This window comes from Pteropus vampyrus, unplaced genomic scaffold (genome assembly GCF_000151845.1).
Source record: "Pteropus vampyrus isolate Shadow unplaced genomic scaffold, Pvam_2.0 Scaffold14, whole genome shotgun sequence".
Lineage (NCBI taxonomy): Eukaryota > Metazoa > Chordata > Mammalia > Chiroptera > Pteropodidae > Pteropus > Pteropus vampyrus.
Genome location: NW_011888795.1, coordinates 14,655,823 through 14,663,095, shown reverse-complemented (window position 1 = coordinate 14,663,095; position 7,273 = coordinate 14,655,823). Strand labels below are relative to the sequence as shown.

General features: G+C 38.2%; 1 long non-coding RNA gene across 4 annotated transcripts in view; it reads left to right on the top strand.

The window, feature by feature from the left end:
* LOC105307623 overlaps positions 1–7,273 on the top strand; it is a 239,164-nt gene that overhangs the window by 83,961 nt on the left and 147,930 nt on the right. For 2 of the 4 annotated variants that reach the window (XR_002778366.1, XR_002778365.1), the window contains exons 4-5: positions 2,142–2,235; positions 5,850–5,908. The exons of 1 other annotated variant lie outside the window; for it this stretch is intronic. This is a non-coding gene — a long non-coding RNA (uncharacterized LOC105307623). The remainder of the gene's footprint in view (positions 1–2,141; positions 2,236–5,849; positions 5,909–7,273) is intronic. One more of the 4 variants, XR_002778363.1, reaches the window with a different exon arrangement.

The following is a 7,273-nucleotide window of genomic DNA, read 5'->3' as shown; positions in this document are numbered from 1 at the left end:
AGTAAAGAACTCTGTAACTTAGTCACCCCAGGGAATAAATCAACTAACAAATTTGGAAGAGAAAGGAGGACTATTTTATGTGGCTTTTAACAAATTTGCTGATTATCTCTAATATATTCTGGGCTGTGAATTGTGATTAGTATATCAAATTAATTCTTGGATGGTTTGCTTGACTGACTGAGTTAGGATATTGAGCAACAGTAAGCAAAGCATCATCTCATCCAATTGGATCAGTTTCTTCTCTCCCACCCTTCACATATCCCCTGTCTGTTCCCTCTTTCCAACTCTAGTAATTAAACCATCTTCTTTCTTGGCACTGTGTGGACCAGAGGGTATATTACGCTGAGGTCTGCCACAAACCTGAGGGATTTTAGGGGAGTTTCAAATTGTATGGAAAATGTAATGTTATGAACAGCCAAGCATTGAGAGAGAGAGAGAGAGAGAGAGAGAGAGACATCATAGTTTTCATCAAATTCTCAAAGGTCCATGATACTAATAGTAACAAACACTGGTCATAAAAAAAGTAATCATTTAATAATTTTTTACTTTTCTCCCTTTTGTGTAGAAGTCTATCCGTTGATAATATTAGCCAGCTCAGACTAATCTAGGAGCTTCAGGTATATCAGTGAAAAAAATTAGATTACCGTTCTCCAACCCCTGACCCCCTCAGAGGCTTAAGTTCAAATAGGGGAGAAAAATCATTAGGAACCATTAAAGAGGGTGGAGGGGTTATGAACATGTTAATAATGATGGAGAATGAACATTGCCTTTCTAGATTGGTGCTTATTAATAGCTTTGTGGGGCTTTTGTTTTAATTTATATGTATTTCTTTTTGTAAGAAATTTTTGTAAGCATTTCTCCCCTTGAAGGTGATGGAGAATCCCATGGCATTTCTTTATCATTCCACTAGTTGAGTTTGTGCAGATGTCCAAGTAGTCCTCAGCTTACATGCCAATCCGTCAGGTGCCTGGCTGCTGCACACCACACAAGAGCTCACACTATCCACCCACACTGACGAAAGAGAGAATGAGAGGCATGGGCCTTGACAAGTTTTGCTACGTCCAAAAATGAAATTGATTCAGGTCACTAAGAAACTCCAAGTTCTTTCATTAATAGGCCTTGGGAAATAATAAATCAGCCTATTAGGGTGCAACAGGGGTGCAAATTGGTGTCTCAGTTAATGTAGATAAAGATTTCAGTGTACACTGCATATATCAAAAATTTAACACATGCTGCCTACAGAGTTTTAATGAATACAAAAAGCTCAGTTGCTGAAAACCAACACAACGCAGGCATTACTTCATTTAGCTGTCAATAAAATTGTCTCTTATTTTATTTTCTAATGGTTTATCAATACTGGTAATTTGCCGCTGGTTATAAAAAGGAAGATGGGGGGGGTGGTGGAAAGGAATTTAAATAAGTCCTACTAACTAGAAAAAACTTGGTGAGCCATTTTATTCTGCTACATAAGTTAATGTCCAGATGACGTAAAGGAGTGAGATCTTCATTTCTTCTTTAAATGGCAAACATCACCCTTACTGAAAGGCTACATTATGTGGGGGTGCATTTTGCTCTGGAAGTCTGTTATTGTCTTTTGATAAAGGATGTTATGGCATTGTAATCCAGCCTCCCTTACAGAAATTCTATTAAGGGAAACATTGTTCTGCTTTATTTTGCCACCCAGCTATTCCCCACCCCTGCCGCTCCGCCGTGTAACATAGCTGCAGTGTGAAGTTTGCCAGTAGAAGCCAAATGCAAGATCTCACCTGCCTTACTCACGTTCCATAAAATACTGAATAAACATGACATCGTTTTCTGCAGCAGGGGAGGAAAGCCCATCATTGCATCTGACATGAATAAGCCTTGTCTGTTTTCCCAGTGCAGTAAGGGAATGGCTGCTAATCATTGTTCTCACCCGGTAATTATGTCCATGTGAGGAGAAGGACACTGTTTATTTTCCCCTGAATGATATTTATGTTGTTTTTAAAAAACAGATTTATGATAATGAACTAACCATGAGAACTCATTCACTGATTGATTCATTCAATAAACATTTGTGGCAGGCTAATGTATTAATAAATTAATGTAGAAATTAACCTGTGCCTTATTTTATTATTATTATTATTTTCTTGCTTGAGCAGATTCATCAGAAAATGGATGAAGAAGTCACTGTATCCTTCACCCATGGAAGAAGGTCACCGAGGCCTCAGTGTTCTCTGGGCTTCTTTGTCTAAGGTAGTCTTTAACTTTCTTTCTCTCTCTCTCCCTCTCCTCTCCTTCCCCTCTCCTTCTTTCCTTTTATTCCTTTTTTTCCTCTGAGGCTGGTGGGGGTGCACAAATTTGATGACTTCTTTACTCAGCCTTTTTGAGATTTCTAGTCCTTTAAAGGAAATGAGTCTAAATATTCTGCAGTTGGCACAGACCTATCCCTTGGCCATATTTGCACCTTCCAGAGGTGATAGTAGGTGGAAAGGGATCCCTGAGGGTCATCTAATGGTGAGTAGAGTGGACTACAGCTCCATCACCTCCTAGAGGAACAGGACAAACAATGTCCAGGGTACCGAATGCTGACTAATGGCCCAAAGTGAATCTCTCATTTTCATGGGCTGCCTGAACCCAAGGGAAGAAGATGCTCCAATAAAGGACTACGCTGTTTTTTATCCCCAATTGAAATTTTGAATTCAGAGCAGAATAACTTTTATTTTAGAAAGGTAAAGAACTGTGTCATTTCTTGCAATTAGTGTTGTGGAGCAATTTGTATTCGTGACATACTTTTTTGAGTATCTTTTTTGAGCCGGGCCTTATGCTAGGCAGATGGAAAGATCCATTGCTTTTCTTCAAGGAAATCTGAGTCTAGAGGGAAAGGCAGACAAATGAACAGAGAACTATAACACCGCTGAAAGGGTTCTCTTCCAGTAGTGTGAGCAAAAGGCAGGGACAGTGTGGAGGAGGGGTGGCTGAATCTGCTTGTGCCTGGAAGAAGGAGGGTAGAGGAGAGGACAGGAAGGGCAATTCAAAGTGAGGGGTCAGCATTTACAAAGCCACAGAGTTGTGAAGAGTTGCCATGTACCAGGCCCCCTGAGAAATTCCACTGCATAAGAGTGGGGCTGGAGGGTGCCTGGTGTGAAGTGGCAAGAGCAGAGGCCCTCCGAAGCCCCGGGGGAATGAGTGACACCAATTCAAATAATATTTCAGATTAGTCTCTACCCAAGGAGACATGAATGCTTGAAATTGTACAGCTCACACATAAAAGACACTCAGAGGATTTCCCCAAATTTGACTAAAATATTAAAAATGTACACAGCATTGCCAATAATGAGTTGTGACACTGAAAGAAATTTTCTAAATTATCATTAATAATAATAAATTTTGATCAACTCTGTTTCAGGAAAACCTGAATTACTTTTCTAGTCTCTCTTTAGGAAAGACTAATTTAGGATTTTGTCATAAGATTATATAGCCAAAAATATAAAATACAAGCATTTATAGAGGTTTGTCAAGCAGATAATTAACACACATCTTGTTATTTTTTCCTAAATTTTGTGATACTTCTGGCATTTGTTGGCTTTTAAAAGTTGATATTTTTATGCTTTATTTTCTCATTTTAAGTAAATATTCACTGTTGATCTAGTTGTGTAGTTATAATTTTGCATTATTATTCTTAAAGAAATTTCCTCAAATTGTGTAAGCTTCATGTCCTCTCAAACCTAGGTCAGCCTCTAGGAGCAGAGACTGGGGAGGTAGGCTGGGACCAGTCTGGAATCTGAGCCTCAAGAAATGGTGGAGGACCTTCATGTTCCACCGAGGCTTCATGTCGTCATCTTACTGAAAAGGAAACTGTGCCCAGAGAAGTCAAGTGACTTCCAAAGTTTTCAGAGCCCGTTGGTGGCACACCCAAGAGTAGGACCCTATCTCTTGCTTCCCTGGCATGTCATCTTCTTCATATTAAGGTCTGCAAAGGGTGAACATCTGCATCAGGTAAAGGCACACAGGAGTCACAAACAAACTGATTCATTTGTTTTGGCCAGTGCAGTGCTTAAAAGATAACCCAATGTTAACCTTTAGGCTAGGCATACTTTCTGTTGTTCATCTAGTCCCTTCTACACCCATCCCCTTACACTTGGGTTACAGATGTATTTGTCCTGTTTAGCTCATGAAGACATCTGAGTTGGAATAATGGTGCTTGGAGAGCAGAGAGGTTCTGAGGCTGCAGGCTCAAGACATCATCTTCTTGTGTAGCATTGCTAGGAGATGCATTCTCCCATGCGAATCTGTCACAGCAACACCCATCTGTAGCTTTGGTCTTTAAGTTACTGGATAGGAAAAGAACAAAAGTCACATTTTACCTGCCAATCATCCTCAGTGGTCTGTGGACATGCAACCCTGGACAGAGAAGCTAGAGAAATTCAGGTTCTTTGAGGGAGAATACTGCCAGTGAAGATAGTCAACCCTTTCAGAGAAGACCTCGGCAAAAGACTTCTTGTATTTAGTTTTAGCCCTTGGCCACACTATATCTGGCCGTTTAAGTCTCAAAGAAAATACAATATTGCAGGTGTTCTCAGGATAATAAAAGCGTAAGAGCTGGTATGTTTTCAGTTATGAAAGCAGCTAAAAATTCAATAACAAAGGACATGAATCCAAACCATTATATTGCTGTAGAATTCTGGCTGATACACATGGGAAACACTCTTGTTAGCTATTAGCCAATGCACACTGGGAGATAACCTAAAAATGGTCATGGATTTGGCGCAGCTCTGTTCTCTCATGATGTCAGGCTTTAGGCTTTTCTGAAAGTAAACTTGGACTTCGGATTATTTTGCTTGGGAACATACTTAAAGACTTAGAATACATAGTATACATAAGGTATTGTGACCCCCTGTATTCTTAAGACTTGTCAACATTTATCTGAGATCTAGCTACATGCCATGGCTTTATGTTTATTACCTCAAATTCACATAACAGTCTTGTAGTCTCTTCATTTTATAAACAAAAACCTTGAGGCTCAGAGAGGTTATTACAAAGACCACATACTTATTAATAATAGTGGGCCTAGGACTAGATCTCAGTTCTAACCGGTTCCAGAGCCATCATATACTGCTACCTCAACACAACTGCCATAAAGGAAAGCCAAAGCCAATGCACACCAGTGAGCAGGACTTCTCTAAAGACCTGTGATGTACCTGGGTAGACTTAGGTCATCACCCTTGAGGCTGGTTCATTGCATTTAATTCTAGGCTGTGTTGTGAGCTTACACGGATTGTTTGGGAGCTGCCTTAATGTTCAGTGACTGCTTCCTCGTGAACATAGTTACTTTTTTTTTTCCCCAGGAAGATCTGGAACACCAGGAAGCAGGGTCACTGAGCCACCTTGTGTCCATCTCTGGGGACTACAGCTTCCCCCCACTCCAACATCTAAAGATTTGGGGGACCCTATCTTCCTTTGCCACCACCATTCTTGCATCCTCATCCAGAAGAGGCTTTTCCTATTCTTCTTTATTTTTTTGGTCACTCTTTCAGAACAAGCGTTGCCTATGGTAGACAGACAAGCTGCTGTCTTAGATTTGATATATTTGATGTGAATGACCTGAAAGTATTTAAAACAGTTGATAGTCACAAATATAAATTCTACAAGAAACTCAAGGCTCTATCCCTCACAAGCCCCCACCATGGTCTTGCAAGGAAAAGGAGTAGATATGGATCAAAGACAAAATTGAATTTTCAAGGACACAAAATGTTGCTCCCAGAATAGGGGGTGGAATTTTAAGCAGGAGATGTAAAGTGATCATAAATAGAACAGAGGCAATATTTTCTAAGTCATTTTGGATTCCATCTTGCATCTTTTTTTTTCAGCCATGTGGAAGCACAGAACAAAGTCAGTATAGTGATTAAGAGACTGCTCCAAATTAGAGGTACAAGGGTGAACTCATGATTTCTAAAATATTTATATGTGTATATGAATGTATATGTGCTTACATAAATGTGTGTATGCCAGTATGCATGTATGTGTCTGTATATATGTAAATATATGTGTGTATCTGTGTATATAATGCATATATTACTTTGTCTGCTGACAAAAACTAGAAGCAAGAAATACCCCAGCTGCAATGAGCATACCCAGTACTCAAATCTTGGTCCCTAATATCATTTTTTACTAAAAGAACAAGGACTCCTCAGAGAAATGGATGAATCTAAGACTGTGGAAGGAAAATTTCTAGAGAATCCTGGAATATCTTGTTATGTCAGAAAATAAGAAAATGTTAAAAAAAAATGATAAGGATCTTTCATAAGGATAAGAGAAAGCTTGAAGTGGCTCCCACTGCTCAAAGCTGGAATAATTTGAATGCTAAAATTGAGTATGAATGTAAACCACTGGAAAAAAAAACAGAAATCCATAAAACTGTACTGATAATAAATAGATAAGTAAGTAAATAAAAGGAGGGAAAGCCTGGGCTCATACTTAATGCAGAATACCAAGAGCCGATTAGTAAATGTGAAGGGACCATAAGAGTTAGAAAATCATTTTATAAACATCTTAATTAAGAATAGTTCAGGCAAAAATCTTCAATGGATACTTAATCTGGGGGGAAATTTTGATGAGGAGCAGGATATTTTCATGTTCTTAAACTGACTCCCCACAGATTGCTTATTAGTTTCAAAAGGAATAATTATAACTGTATGGCATAGAAATCAGACAACACTTGATTAGGTAAACAAAGTGAAATCATCAATGAAGAGCAAATAAACATTGTATATGCCCAGACTATGATACTCTGAGAAATACAATATCACTTTTGGATATTCTAGCTGGAAACGAATTTTTTAAATGTGATGGTGAAGAAACATTAGACAAACCTCAAATCAGGTATTTTCTATTTGGAAAAAAAGGAGGAATGAACAATATTATTTAAAGTGTCAATGTCATACAAGAAAAAAAAAAGGCTAGGGAAATGTTCTAGATTAAAGGGAGCTAAAGAAACACGATAACAAAATGTAATACACAATGCTAGACTGAATCCTGTACTAGAGAGAAAAAAATGATATATATAACAGACATTTTGAGGTCAGTTGGAAAAATTGGATTATAAATGTAGATTAGATTAAAATTTTATATTAATGTTAAATTTACTGAATTAGATAATGGTGGTATAGTTATGTAAAAGAATATCCCCATTTTAGAAAATACGCATTGAATTATTTCAGGGCAAAGGGGCATGATGTATTTAACTTTCTTCCAAATAATTCAGGAAAATAATAGCATATAGAATATCTCTTTT